This window comes from Lagenorhynchus albirostris, chromosome 12 (assembly GCF_949774975.1).
Source record: "Lagenorhynchus albirostris chromosome 12, mLagAlb1.1, whole genome shotgun sequence".
Classification (NCBI taxonomy): Eukaryota; Metazoa; Chordata; class Mammalia; order Artiodactyla; family Delphinidae; genus Lagenorhynchus; species Lagenorhynchus albirostris.
Window position 1 is genome coordinate 85,920,314 of NC_083106.1, and position 15,386 is coordinate 85,935,699.

Sequence of the window (15,386 nt, forward strand, 5' to 3'; positions counted from 1 at the left end):
ATTAGTATATAGGAATGCAAGAGATTTCTGTGCATTAATCTTGTATCCTGCTACTTTACCAAATTCATTGTTTAGCTCTAGCAGTTTTCTGGTAGCATCTTTAGGATTCTCTATATATAGTATCATGTCATCTGCAAACACTAACTGCTTTACTTCTTCTTTTCCAATTTGGATTCCTTTTATTTCTTTTTCTTCTCTGATTGCTGTGGCTATAACTTCCAAAACTATGTTGAGTAATAGTGGTGAGAGTGCACAACCTTGTTTTATTCCTCATCTTAGAGAAATGGCTTCAGTTTTTCACCATTGAGAATGTTGTTTGCTGTGCATTTGTCATACATGGCCTTTATTAGGTTGTGGCAATTTCCCTCTATGCCTACTTTCTGGAGGGTTTTTATCATAAATCGGTGTTAAAATTTTTTGAAAACTTCTTCTGCATCTATTGAGATGATCATATGATTTTTCTCCTTAAATTTTTTAATATGGTGTATCACATTGATTGATTTGTGTATAGTGAATAATCTTCACATTCCAGGGATAAACTCACCTTGATCATGGTGTATGAACCTTTTAATGTGCTGCTGGATTCTGTTTGCTCATACTTTGTTGAGGATTTTTCATCTATGTTCATCAGTGATATTGGCCTGTAGTTTTCTTTCTTTGTGACATCTTTGTCTGGTTTTGTTATCAGGGTGACTGTGTTCTCGTAGAATAAGTTTGGGAGTGTTCCTCCCTCTGCTATATTTTGGAACAGTTTGAGAAGGATAAGTGTTAGCTCTTCTCTAAATGTTTGAAAGAATTCTTCTGTGAAGGCATCTAGTCTAGGGCTTTTGTTTGTTGGAAGATTTTTAATCACCATCTCAACTTCAGTGCTTGGGATTGGTCTGTTTATATTTTCTATTTCTTCCTGGTTCATTCTCAGAAGTTTGTGCTTTTCTAAGAACTTATCCATTTCTTCCAGGTTGTCCATTTTATTGTCATATAGTTGATTGTAGTAATCTCTCATGATCATTTGTTTCTGCAGCGTCAGTTGTTACTTCTCCTTTTTCATTTCTAATTCTATTGATTTGAGTATTCTCCCTTTTGCCCTGATGAGTCAGGCTAATGTTTTATCAATTTTGTTTATCTTCTCAAAAAAACAGCTTTACATTTTGTTGATTTTTGCTATTGTTTCCTTCGTTTCTATTTCATTTATTTCTGCTCTGATCTTTATGATTTATTTCCTTCTACTGACTTTGGGTTTTCTTTGTTCTTCTTTCTCTAGTTGCTTTAGGTGTAGGGTTAGATTGTTTGCTTGAGATTTTTCTTTTTCTTGAGGTGAGATTAAATTGCTATAAACTTCCCTGTTAGAACTGCTTTTACTGCATCCTGTAGGTTTTGGGTCATTGTGTTTTCATTGTCATTTATTTCTATGTATTATTTTTTACTTCTCTTTGAGTTCTTCAGTGATCTCTTGGTTATTTAGTAGTGCACTGTTTAACCTCCATTTATTTGTGGGCTTTACAGTTTTTTCCCTGTAACTGATTTCCAATCTCATAGTGTTGTGGTCAGCAAAGTTGCTTGGTATGATTTCAGTTCTCTTAAATTTTCTGCCTCTTGATTTGTGACCCAAGGTATGATCTCTCATGGAGAATGCTCCATGTGCACTTGACAAGAAAGTGTATTCTGACACTTTCAGGTGGAATGTTCTCTCTCTCTCTCTCTCTCTCTCTCTCTCTCTCTCTCTCTCTCTCTCTCTCTCTCTCTCTATATATATATATATATATATATATATATATATATATATATATATCAATTAAATCTATCTGGTCTATTGTGTCATTTAAAACTTATGTTTCTGTATTTATTTTCTGTTTGGATGATCTGTCCATTGGTGAAAGTAGGGTGTTATAGTCCCCTACTATTATTGTATTATTGTCAATATCCCCTTTCACGGTTGTTATCATTTGCCTTATGTATTGAGGTGTCCTATGTTGGGTCCATAAACATTTATAATTGTTATATCTTCTTCTTGGATTGATCACTTGATCATTATGATGTCTCCTTCCTTATCTCTTATAACAGTCTTTATTTTAAAGTCTATTTTATCTCATGTGAGTATTGCTACTCCAGGTTCCTTTTGATTTCCATTTGCATGGAATATCTTTTTCCATCCCTTCACTTTCAGTCTGTATGTGTCTCTATGTCTGAAGTGGGTTTCTTCTCTACACATATATATGGGGCTTCTTTTTGTATCCATTCATCCAGTCTGTGTGTTTTGGTTGGGGCATTTAATCCATTTACATTCATGGTTATTAGTGTTATGTATGTTCCTATTACCATTTTCTCACTTGTTTTATGGTTTTACTTTGTGGGTATTTTTCTTCTCTTGTGTTTGCACCTAGAGAAGTTTCTTTAGCATTTATTGTAAAGCTGGTTTGGTGGTGCTGAATTCTCTTATCTTTTGTTTGTCTGAAAAGCTTTTGACTACTGAATCAAATCTGAATTAGATCCTTGCTGGGTAGAGTAATCTTGGTTGTAAGTTTTTCTCTTTCATCAGTTTAAGTATATCCTGCCACTCCCTTCTGGTCTGCAGAGTTTCTGCTGAAAAGTCAGCTGCTAACCTTATGGGGATTCCTTTGTTATTTTTTGTTTGTCCCTTGCTGCTCTTAAAGGTTTTCTTTGAATTTATTTTTTGTTAGTTTAATTAATATGTATCTTGGTGTGTTTCTGCTAGGGTTTATCCTGTATGGGGCTCCCTGTGCTTCCTGAACTTGGGTGACTATTTGCTTTCCCATGTTAAGGAAGTTTTCCACTATAATCTCTTCAAGTATTTTCTCAGACTCTTTCTTTTTCTCTTCTTCTTCTTGCACTCCTATAATTTGAATGTTGGTGCATTTAGTGTTGTCCCAGATGTCTCTGAGATTGTCTTCAGTTCTTTTCATTCTTTTCTTTCTTTATTCTGCTTCTTGGCATTTATTTATACCATTTTGTCTTCCAGCTCACTCATTCGTTCTTCTGCCTCAGTTATTCTGTTATTGATCTCTTCTAGTATATTTTTCATTTCAGCTGTTGTGTTGTTCATCTCCATTTGTTTGTTCTTTAGTTCTTCTATATCTTTTTTAACATTTCTTGTATTTTCTCAATCCATGCCTCCATTCTATTTCTGAGATTCTGGATCATCTTTACTATCATTACTCTGAATTCTTTTTTAGGTAGATTGCCTATTTTCTCTTGATTTATTTGGTCTTGTAGGTTTTTACCTTGCTCCTTCATCTGTGACATATTTTTTGCTGTCTCATTTTTTTTCTCTCTCTTTTTTTTTTTTTTTTTTAATGAGTGGGATTGGGTTCCTGTGTTACTAGTTGTTTAGCCTGAGGCTTCCAACACTGGATTTTGTAGGCTGTTGGGTAGAGCTGGGTGTTGGTGCTGAGATGAGGACCGCTGGGAGACATCACTGTGATGAGTATTCCCTTGAATCTGAGATTCTTTGTTAGTCCAGTGGTTTGGACTCAGATCTCCTACCACAGGAGCTTTGTCCTGACCTGCAGCTTGTGAACCAATTTCCTGCAAGCTGTGTGGGGTGGCAAAAAGAAAAAAAAAAGGCAAAAATAACAAAGTAAAAAATAAACTTAAATTAAGAAGCTAACAGATATGTTATAAAAAATATAAAAGTAAAAATATAGATGAAACAACAACAGGAAGGTAAAACAAAACCACAATAGTAAAAAAGAGGAGGAGAAAAACAAAAAGTAGAAAAGGCCTCTGCTGTGGAGGGTGAGGCCTAAGCAGGGGCGAGGTTTGGGAAGTATGCAGTGCCTATGTTTAGGACCCACAGGGAAATGGCCATGGAGAGCATGGGGATTGGGGTTTAGGCTCAACAGAACAGAAGGGGCCCAGGCGTGCCTCCTATGGTCTCTGAGGATGGGGGACCCCTCCTGGTAGCCCAGCAGGCTTCCTGGGTTCTAGTGGGTGGGGCAAACACCATCTGCTCCTCTCCTGCTCTTCTGGTCCTGTAGGTCCCCTCCCACCTGCCTCTCCTGATCTCCCTGGTCTCCTTCCTATACCCCTATGGACCTCATGACCTGGAGGGGGCTTTGGAGGGTGGGAGACAAGCCTGGGAGCCTAGCAGGCTCCCCAAGCCTGAGTGGGCGAAGTCAATGCCCTCTGTTCCTTTGCTCCCCTGCTCCTCAGTCCCTGGAGGGCCCCTCCTGCCTCCCTCTCCTGTTGTCTCCAGGTGTCCCTCCTATGCCTCCAGAAACAACCTGGCCTGGAGGGGACCTCTGATGTTGTAGGATCTAGCCCGAGAGCCAGGCAGACTTACCTGGCTGACTGGCCAGGGGAAATGCTGGGTGCATTCCCCCTGATCCGAGCCTCCAAGTGTCCCTCCAGGTGTGGAAACCACTCCCCCTTCTCAGTCACCCCTCAGGGGCACTGGTCCTGTCTGGTGTCCACTTCTCTTCCCCCTTCAGTCCCCCCACATCCTACTGGTTCACTTGGGGGTTACTCCCACCTCCTTGGGCAATGGGGTCTCCCACCAGCCTCCAGCAGGTGCCCTAGTTGTGGGAGATGCGAACTCTGCATCTTCCCGCACTGCCATCTTCTTGGGTTTTTTGTTTGTTTGTTTGTTTTGTTTTGTTTTGTTTTTTCATATTAGCTTCCTAGCTGTATAAATCCCTATCTATTTGGAGTTTATGCTAGGGTTCCAAAAATGAATTTTATATGTATTACATAGCTAAAATATAAATGACTATCTATTGCTGCATTAAAAAGTACTCCAAAACAAAGTGCCTTATCAGGAAAATTTTCAATATCTCCCAGTCTGTGGGTATTGTTGGGCTGGGTTCCTTTGGCCCAAGGTTTCTCATGAGGCTAGAATGAATCTGTTACCTACATCATCTCCAAGTTCCTGGGAGGTCATCCACTCCCAGGGTCACTAGCAGGACTGCCGTACTACCGGGGCTTCAGGCAACCTCAGGTCAGTGCTGGCTGCGGTGAGAGCTATCAGATGATGCTAGCAGCGGCCTCCTCACAGGGTGGCTCTCAGATTCCTCTGAGAGAGGGGCTCAAACGGTTAGCAAGACTGAACTGCCAAGACCGAAGCTGTAGTCTTTTTAGAACTTATTCTAGAAGTAAAATTCCATCACTTTGCTATGTTCCATGCATTCAAAGCAAGTCTCTAAGTCCAGGCAAGACTCAAGCAGAGGGAATCACACACCAGTGAGAATACCAGGAGGCAGAGATCACTGGACACCTACCTCACACAAGTCCCTGCTGTATGTGGTGACCAGTCATGTTCTAATTCTAAAATGTTAACAGCAGAAGACACATTTGTTCATTTACATTTTCCCTGAGAGGTGAACTGTTATATTACTACCTGAGCTTTGTTTTTAGAACATTAAGCTAAGATGTTAAATAAGAACCTCAAAAGGAAAGAAAAGGACAATAAACGTGCCTTTTAGTTCCACAAAGGGATGTCATTAAATTGGAAACAGATACACACATTCAATTCAATTCAATTTAATTCAAAGTGACAATAGTTTGAGAAGTAGTATTTTAAATCATTCACAGGATACAAGATGAATAAGAAAAAGTCTTTAATCCTAAATTTGTGTTTGACTTCAGGCTCATCTGCTTGCTGGCTGTGTGACTGGAACATGTGGTTTAGGATAATAAGTGCTCCCATTTCACAGGATTGTTGTGAGAACACAGTGTTGTGGGGATAAAATGAAGTAAATAATATACATACAGCTATGTAAAGTTGTTAGTACAATGCTTAGCACACTAGTCCTCACATAATAACAACAGTGATAATGATCATGACTAATATTTATCAATTATCTAACAGTTTTAATATGCAGAAAGCTGTTCTAAATTCTATATAACTATTAACTCCTCATCTTATTATTATGTGTCAGACAGTTAGGGTTCTGGGGTTGTATCCTGGCTCTGCTACTTAACAGTTGAGAGATTGGGGCCAAGTTATTTGACCTTCCCTATGCTTCAAATTCCTCATTTGTAAAATGAAGACACCAATAGGGCTTTAAAGAATCAGTGCTGGAAAAAGTGCTTAGGACAATGCTCCACACATTCTACATTCATTCATTAATTTTTAATGTAAAATACCACTGTTTCATCATAATTTTGAAAGTAAGATAACTACCTGACAGAAATACTTCCTAAAGAGAAGGACAAAATACAATGAGGGTTCAAATGATCTCTTTCTAATATCTGCAGGGAAAATCAAGAAGTGACATCTTGGGAAAAACATGGAGTTTCCTGTAGAGGAGTACGTAGATAAATAGGATTCTAATATGCAGAGATTGGTAGTGTATTTTAGTTAGATATGGTGGCAAAATTAAAATATTCAAGATATGAAACACTAGCATTCTCATAACAGAAACATAAAACTCTGAAGCAGAGCACTGATATTGTGCTTGGTGAGATGAAACACACTAAGATTTTCCAGTTGGAATTTTAATGGATATTAGTCTTGCTTGTCTGCCATCCATTCCTTCTTTCTTTTAAAACAGCACTTAAATTTCCATTTAAGAAAAAGTTCACTTTCAGACATTGTTGATAAAGTAGAACACTCGTGAATCTCTCCCTGAGATGGATTCAGTCAATGTAAACAGAGTATTACATCTCAGAGAGCAGGGGTTCTCAAAGTGTAGTCTGGGGACCAACAGCATAAGCATCACCTTGGAATTTACTAGAAATACAAATTCTCAGGCCCTTCTACCAACCTACTGAGACAGAAACTTGGGTGGGGCCCAGTAATTTGTGATTTAACATGACTTCCAGGTGACTCTAATATACACTACCATTTCAAATGACTGACTTAGAATATATACTTTTGGGGGGAACTCAAGAAATTTATGATTATTCACTGCTTAAGAGTACTTTTCATCAGAGAATGCATATTAGAAGCACCTGGAGAACTTTGCAAACTAAAACTACCTGGCACATCCAATTGTAACTTAACTGTCCTGAGAGGTGGCTCAGCCTTTGTGTACTTACTGGCTCCCCACTGGTTCTAATAATTAGCTGCATTGATGAGTAGTGCTCTAGCTGTCAGTTCTCAACTGTTAGCTGCATCAGTCACTTGGAGTTGCAGAAAGGAGAAAAAAAAGAGGAGCCCATGAAGTAATAAAAGATAATAGAGAAGCAATGAGTCTCAATTTGGTCTGTTGAGATGGTCTCTGAAATGGTAGAGGAGGTCATGGAGAGGATGTGACCACCGGTTGACTCACAAGCAGCACCAGGGCAATCAGAGACACCTTACCCCCTCTTCTGTCCTTGGAATGTATGCTCTGCCCTCTGTTCCCACAGTGGGAGCCCTCTGAATGCTGCAGCCTTGAGATAATAATGTGTTATTGAGACCATCTGGACAGTACATATGACTGAACCTCATTAAGGCCTCTGTATAAACTCTAGATTCTGGTGGGCAGCTTCAGAGATCTATTCATCTTGTGGTGGCTAATACAAGCCTTGTCTGTAAGTTCCCTTGCTTATTAAACCTGCCACCTACAGATCTGGCATTGTCTGCCAGCTTTCTAGTCTCTTATTTCCCTATGTGTAGAGGGATCAGTTTCAAATTTCACCCAGGGGACTCCTGAGGTTGCCAACAAACAGAAGAATATGGATTATATTTTTTTCATTTACGTCTAACAAATAGCTTATGCTACTCAAATATGTAAAGTAGTTAATAGGAGTTTGTTTTTGGAAACATTTGTGAAAAGGCAGATGGCACTTTTCTCAAGAAATTTCACATGTGGATTTCTTAAAACAGGACAAGTTTCATGGTTGTGGGTCAGAGAACAAAAATAGAAACAAAGGACTTATTGGACTGTGTGAAAATAACTCATGCTCCTTCCTAGCATACTTAGGTATTAAGTTCATTAATTTGTGATCATTTCCATATTGTCTCCAACATTGACTCCTATCTCTGAAGTTCCTAGAAACAGGGGCAGAAGTAAGACTCAGCTTTCATGCTGTTGTATACAATGTGCTATGTGGTAGAGAAGGACGCTAAAACCAGCGTTAGGTTTCACTCATTTTACTTATGAACACATCACAGTCAATTATACTGGGAAAAGAGTTTTAATAAAATTAAGCAATCATTCTTCTTACTTTTTTTTTTTACCCTGCCTCCATAGATAGATTTCAAAGATATATGTGCTTTAAGTTTTGTTTAAGTCAGTAAAGTAGTGGCACATCATGGAAAGATCTTGAACATTTGAGTTATGTCCTGTGTTGAATACTCAATACCTAATTACAACAGTAGTTTTCTTATGTCTAAATGAGAATAGAAGCATTTGCTCAATTAGGTAGTTGAGGGTTAAATGAAATAATAAAGGTCAATTCACCTGCTTCATGCTTACAAATGAGAGATGTTAGCGGTGGCTTTTATTGTTTTTATTATCTTCATATGAAGATATCTGGATTTTAGGTAAATACTATGCATTAGAATAAGACAATTAAAAACAATGCACTAAAATGTCTAGTTTTTTAAAATTACTCATCTAAAATAACTTGTACTTCTGAATTGTAGAAAATTTACACATTTCTCATATGCATCCAATAGATAATTTATAAATAACTATAGATATTTAAAATTCAAGCATATACTATATTGTGATTTGTCAAGCATAGGCAATTAAAACCAATACTAAACAATTAAACTTTACTGCTTATGACCTAAGCCCTTGAGTGCTATTAGAATGGTAAAAAAATGCCTTTTCCCCACATCTTTATTGAGGTATAATTGACAAATACATACTGAGTACAGTTAAGGTGTATAACTTGATATTTTGATGTAAGGTATATGTATACATTGTGAAATAATTGCCACAGTCAAGCTATCACAGTAACTATGTTCTTTCTTTATTTGTGTGTGTGTGTGTGTGTGTGTGTGTGTGTGTAGTAAAAACACTTAAAATCTACTCTTTTAGCAAATTTCAAGTAAATAATATGGTGTTGTTAACTATAGTCGCTTTGCTGTACATTAGAACTCCAGAACTTATTCATCTTGCATAACTGAGATTTTTGTACCCCTTGACCAATATCTCCCCAATAACTACTCCTCCCAACCCCTGCCAACCACCATTTTATTATCTGCTTCTGTAAGTTTCACTATTTTAGATTCTACATATAAGTGATATCATGCAGTATTTGTCTTTCTATGTCTGGCTTATTTCACTTACCATAGTGTCCTACAGATTCATCCATGCTGTTGCATGTGTCAGGGTTTCTTATTATAATGAATTCTATCTATCTATCTATCTATCTATCTATCTATCTATTTATATCTGTCTATCAATCACATGTTGTTTACCCATTCATTTGTCATTGGGCATATTTTGGCTACTATGAATAATAATGCAATGAACAAAGGAGTGGAGATATCTCTTTGAGATACCAATTTCATTTCCTTTAGATATGTGTCCAGAAGTGGGATTGCTATATTATAATTCTATTTTTAAATTTTTGAGGAACCTCCATAATTATTTTTCCATAATGGTTGCACCAATTTACATTCTCAGAAACAGTACACAGGGTTATCTTTTTATCACATTCCCACCAACACTTGCCTTGTGTCTTTTTTTTTTTGCGGTACACGGGCCTCTCATTGTTGTGGCCTCTCCCGTTGAGGAGCACAGGCTCTGGACGTGCAGGCTCAGTGGCCATGGCTCACGGACCCTGCTGCTCTGCGGCGTGTGGGATCTTCTCCCCTGCATCGGCAGGCAAACTCTCAACCACTGCGCCACCAGGGAAGGCTGCCGCCTTGTGTCTTTTTGATAATAGTCATTCTAATAGTCATGAGGTGATATCTAACTGTGGTTTTGATTTGCATTTCTGTGTTGTTTAGTGATGTTCAGCACCATTTCTTACATCTATTGACCGGTTGTATATTTTCTTTGGGGGAATGTCCAGTAAGTTCACTTGTTCATTTTTAAATCAGATTATTTGTTTTATGGTATTGAGTTATATAATATGCTTACAGGCATCTCAAGACATTTTGGGTTCAGTTCCAGCTCACTGCAACAGAAAGAATATTGGAATAAAGGAGTCACACAAATTTTTTGGTTTCCTGGTGCATACAGAAGTTATGCTTACACTAAGCTGTAGTCTATTAAGTAGCTTTATGTCTAAAAAAGCAATGTATATACCTTTGTTTAAAAATACTTTATTGTTAAAAAATGCTAACCACTATCTGAGCCTTGAGTTGCAATTTTTTTTGTAGTAGGAACATCAAAGATCACTGATCACACATCACTATAATAAACATAATAATAATGAAAAAGTTTGAAATATTGCAAGAACTAAAAATGTGACACAGAGACACAAAGTGCACAGATGCTGTTGGAAAAACGACTGATGTCCATAGATTTGCTTGATACAGGGTTACCACAAATCTTCAATTTGTAAAAATGAAATATCTCTGAATTACAATAAAGTGAAGCACAAGATATGAATATATATATTTTAGATCTTAACACCTTATCAGATATATGATTTGCACAATCTATATCTGCATATATTCCATAGGTTGCCTTTCACTCTCTTGATTATTTTTCTATGATGGTCAGAAATTTTTAATTTGAAAAATCTTGTCTATTTTTACTTTTGCTGCCTGTGCTTTTAGAGTGATATCCAAAAAAATCATTGGCTAGAAAATGGCAAGAAGTTTGTTCCCCAGTTTTACAGTTTCATATTTTAGGTCTTTAATTCATTTTGAATTTTTTTTATAAAGAATCCTTGTCAAAGATCAGTTGACTGTAGATACATGAATTTATTTGTGGCTATTTTGTTCCGTTGGTCTATATGTCTGTGTTTATGTCAATAACATACCAGTTTGAATACTGTCTTTGTAATATAGTTTAAAAATGGCAAGTATGATGCCTACAGACTTGTTTCTCTTTCTCAAAATTGCTTTGGCTATTTGGGGTGTTTTGTGGTCCAATATGAATTTTAGAATTTTTTTCTATTTCTATAAAGAATGCCAATGATATTTTGATAAGGATTGCATTAATTAACTTTGGGTAGCATGGACGTTTTGACAATATTAATTCTTCCAATCCATGGACATGGAATATCTTTCCACTTATCTGTGTTTTCCTTAAATATTTCTTCATTAATGTCTTAACATTGAGTATACAAATATTTTACCTCTTTGATTAAGCTTTTGGATAGGTATTTTATTCTTTTTGTTGCTATTATAAATGGGATTGTCTTTTCTTTTTGTGTAGTTTGTTTTTGTATATAGAAACACCACCACTTTTTTTTTTTTTTTGCATTATGCGAGCCTCTCACTGTTGTGGCCTCTCCCATTGCGGAGCACAGGCTCCGGATGCGCAGGCTAGGTGGTCATGGCTCATGGGCCCAGCCATTCTGCAGCATGTGGGATCTTCCTGGACTGAGACACGAACCTGTGTCCCCTGCATCAGCAGATGGACTCTCAACCACTGCGCCACCAGGGAAGTCCCACCACCACTTTTTGTATGTTGATTTTGTATCCTGTATTACTGAATTTATTAGTTCTGACAGGTTTTTTTGTTGAGTCTCTAGGTTTTTCTACATTATGATCATGTAATCTGAAAACAGATAATTTTATTTCATTTTACAAAAGATCCTTTTTTAGACAAATTTTTCAATTAAACCTAAAAAAATCATAAACTATAGAATGGAAATGTGTTTTGAAAAATAATGAGCAAAATTCTCTAATAATACAGTTATTATACAATTTGGTATAGTGGTGATATGTATTATTATAATGAATATATAATTTTCAAAATGTTGAGTTTGAAGTACAGTACTATAATAATTTGTACTATATGGACCTACTATGTACTCATTATAACATTGTGCTCACTAGTGATTGGAGACATTAATGATTGTAAAACATGACATTTTGTGTAACTTAAATTCCTTATAAATACACACAAATAATTATATTTTAATTGTGTTTCATGTTAAGAATACATATAACTGTATATGGGAGTGTATATAACTGTTGAACTTAACCTAGGTGGGATATGGGGAATTTTTCCACCATAAAAGGACATTTCGCATTAGATCTGAAGAATGGGCAGTATGCAGTCAGGCAAAAAATAAGGGGTAAAATTGTTTTAGGGAGAAGAAACTGTATATGCATCCAGTGTGGGGGAGCACACAAAGTGGTTAAATTAGTAAATTCAGCAGAACTTTTTGCATTATTTGCAGCTTCAGAAAAGCTAGTTGGAGCTTTAGAATAAAGAGGCAGGAAAATTAAACAAGAGTGAGAGAGACAGAGAGAAGAGGGAAACTAGAATTATGGAATGGTTCACATTCTTTCAACTGTAAGAGTCAGAGTAGTCAAGAATACACAGTAAATCTGATATGTAGGTGAAGACGTTGGTCAAAGCTATATTTTACTCACTCTAATTCCAGGGACCCTCCCTATGTGATCTCTCACCTTATGGAAAGACATTATAGTGAGGAAATCACACATACGTGTGCACATAAAACACACAGGTGAAGTAAATAGTAATTAGGAGCAGGACCACATAGATCCAATTAGTTCCACTTTGTGGGCAAATCTGGAGAGGGATGGGTGGGGAGGACATGCCATCGCAAAGAATGATGTCTGGAAAGGGAAGATTATGTCTTATGCGTGAAAGGATGATCTTGGTAGTTACTGTCACAGTTACTCTGCTCAAATCAATGAAAGTAATATGTTATACAGTTGCAAAACCATGCTGTTTCCAGAGGATAAAGATTCTCACTTCCAGAAAACTTGAATGCTCAATTGTTTGTTCAGTGCAATCTGGGGCCACAGAGGGAAGAGTGAGTTAAGGGAAGGTAGTAGATTAAAGATAGATTTAAAAGTTTCACTTCATGAGACTGAGGGAAGAAAAAAAAATGTTCTGTTATTTTTAATTGTGTAAATCAAGATATTCTAAATTTGCTTGTGTAAAAGAATGGCAAAGGATTCTTTGCTGACATGTTTATGTCTGACTTGGGGAAGCAGGAGATTCTGCTTCAGGATGATGGAATCTCTACTACCTGCACCACAAGACTTCCTTGGTTGCTGTGGCATTGGGGAGACAGCTAGAATGTCCCATGCTGCTTCTCCCTTGTTTTTTCCTGGATTTGACACTCCTCCTGTTTGCCTATATCCCCTTGGTCAGAACAATTTTCATGAACCCACTTAACAACAAAATGGAAATTTAGGAGAGAATGTAGAATTTTAGTAAGCACTGTGGTGTCTACTTTGGTGCTATAATCCTTTCTTTGTCGTATGCTTTAAAAATTCCCAACACGCTTTTAGTTCACTTTGCCATATGTTTTGTTTTAAGCCATGTGCTCTGAAAATTTTCTGATAAGGTGTATGTAAAATAACTGACTTCAAAAGTGCAATAAATTAATAAATTTTGAGCCAGTGAAAAAATTGACCATTATCATCAAAGAAAATTAACTTTTTTGTTGATATGTTAGAAAATTAGGGTGCTAGATAAATGGTAAAATTATTAACAGAAAGCCTTTTTTCTTGTTTTTGAAATATTAGAAATATTAATATTATATACTTTTAAAGAACTTATATAAAATTATAAAAATTATACAGCCTGGCTTAGTTTCCTAAGCATTCTAGAAGAGTAGTAAATTCCTAAAAATAATAATCTGGGCCTTTAATACAGAAATAAATCCACATGTAATTTATATGTTGTGCTTTGGGGAAAAAAAAACTTTTATGTTTTTTAGAAACTCAGCAAATTCTTGATTCCTAATTCTATATTAAGATATATGAGAATAGAACAAAAATATATGTCAGGTGGAAAAATAATTAAAAATCAAATAACTCCTGTTGGGGTTAATATTTCAACTTTAATATTTTCAATAATTATTGTGAAGGACACTTAGGATGACATATACCACATATTTTCTCAAAAGTATTATAAATGTTAACTTAAAATATTGCAAATAATCATTAAAAATACTGCTAATTATATTTAAGCACATGGTAGCAGAGTAAAGCCACAGATCATGGATTTTGTTTGCTTGCTTACAGAGTTTTAAAGAGTTTTTTCCATTTCTTAGACATATATCAAAGTCAGAAAGTTTGTTAGCTGCCATTTAGGGAGGAGGAAAAAACCCAAGGCAGCTATAACAGGAGGTAGTCACGGGACTGGAACTCATATTCAAATTTTACATGATGCATAACTGCTGCCTGCCTGGGTAACTAAGACAAAGCAGGAAATTACCACACAAAAAAATTCCTCAGTGCCTGCAGACGTGCAATTATTCATAAGATTTCTCAGAATGTGTCTTGCTATATGCTTTTGCTTATCGAGTGAATGCATTTTGATTCCCAAATCAGGAACTAGATCTTGCTTTTCCCATGTGTATAGCTTAAATAGCATTTTTTAAAAAGTACATCAGTGATTGAGACAAACACCGGCAGTCAGCTAGAGAACACAAAGACAGAACTGGACAGGCCACGTGAGTAGGAAACCTAATCCCTAGTAATGAGCAAACCCCAAGGGTGGAAATCTTCATGGAAAACTGGAGAGAAACAAAGCCCCATAAACCACACAATTCCAAAACATTCTCTATTTGATCTGACCTTTGAGAAATTTCAAGAAAATTTGCAGCTTTACAATGGATAATGCTCATGACTCAGAAAATTAGTATCCCATGGTAGACATGGTTGGGATGCTCTGACTGATCAGAAAATGATAAGTAGAACTGAACTCACACAGCCTGAGAAGGAGAAGACAGACAGAAGGAGAGGGAAAGAAAGACAGGGACAGAAGCACAGAGAGAGAAAGTCAGATATAATGACAAAATAAATCCAGTTAGACATCTCTGGCTAAAGTCTTCACCTACCATTCTTAATTTGGGCAGAAAATTTAGTCAGTATTGCTGGTAGAGTAAGCAAGCAGCACCCTTTATACAGAACTGACTTAAATAGCTTAACCATCCAACTATTCTACATGTCCCTTCAAATTTAAATTTTAAGGTTTAAAATCATTTAAAAAAAAACAGATTTTAAGCAGTTGATATTCACTTTTTTTTTGCAACTATTTTATTTATTTATTATTATTATTTTTTAGATGGTGGTAGGAGTTTATTAATTAATTTATTTATTTTTGCTGTGTTGCGTCTTCGTTTCTGTGCGAGGGCTTTCTCTAGTTGTGGCAAGCGGGGGCCACTCTTCATCGCGGTGCACGGGCCTCTCACTGTCGTGGCCTCTCTTGTTACGGAGCACAGGCTCCAGACGCGCAGGCTCAGTAGTTGTGGCTCACGGGCCTGGTTGCTCCGTGGGATCCTCCCAGACCAGGGCTCGAACCCGTGTCCCCTGCATTAGCAGGCAGATTCTCAACCACTGCGCCACCAGGGAAGCCCCTGATATTCACTTTTTATAAGAA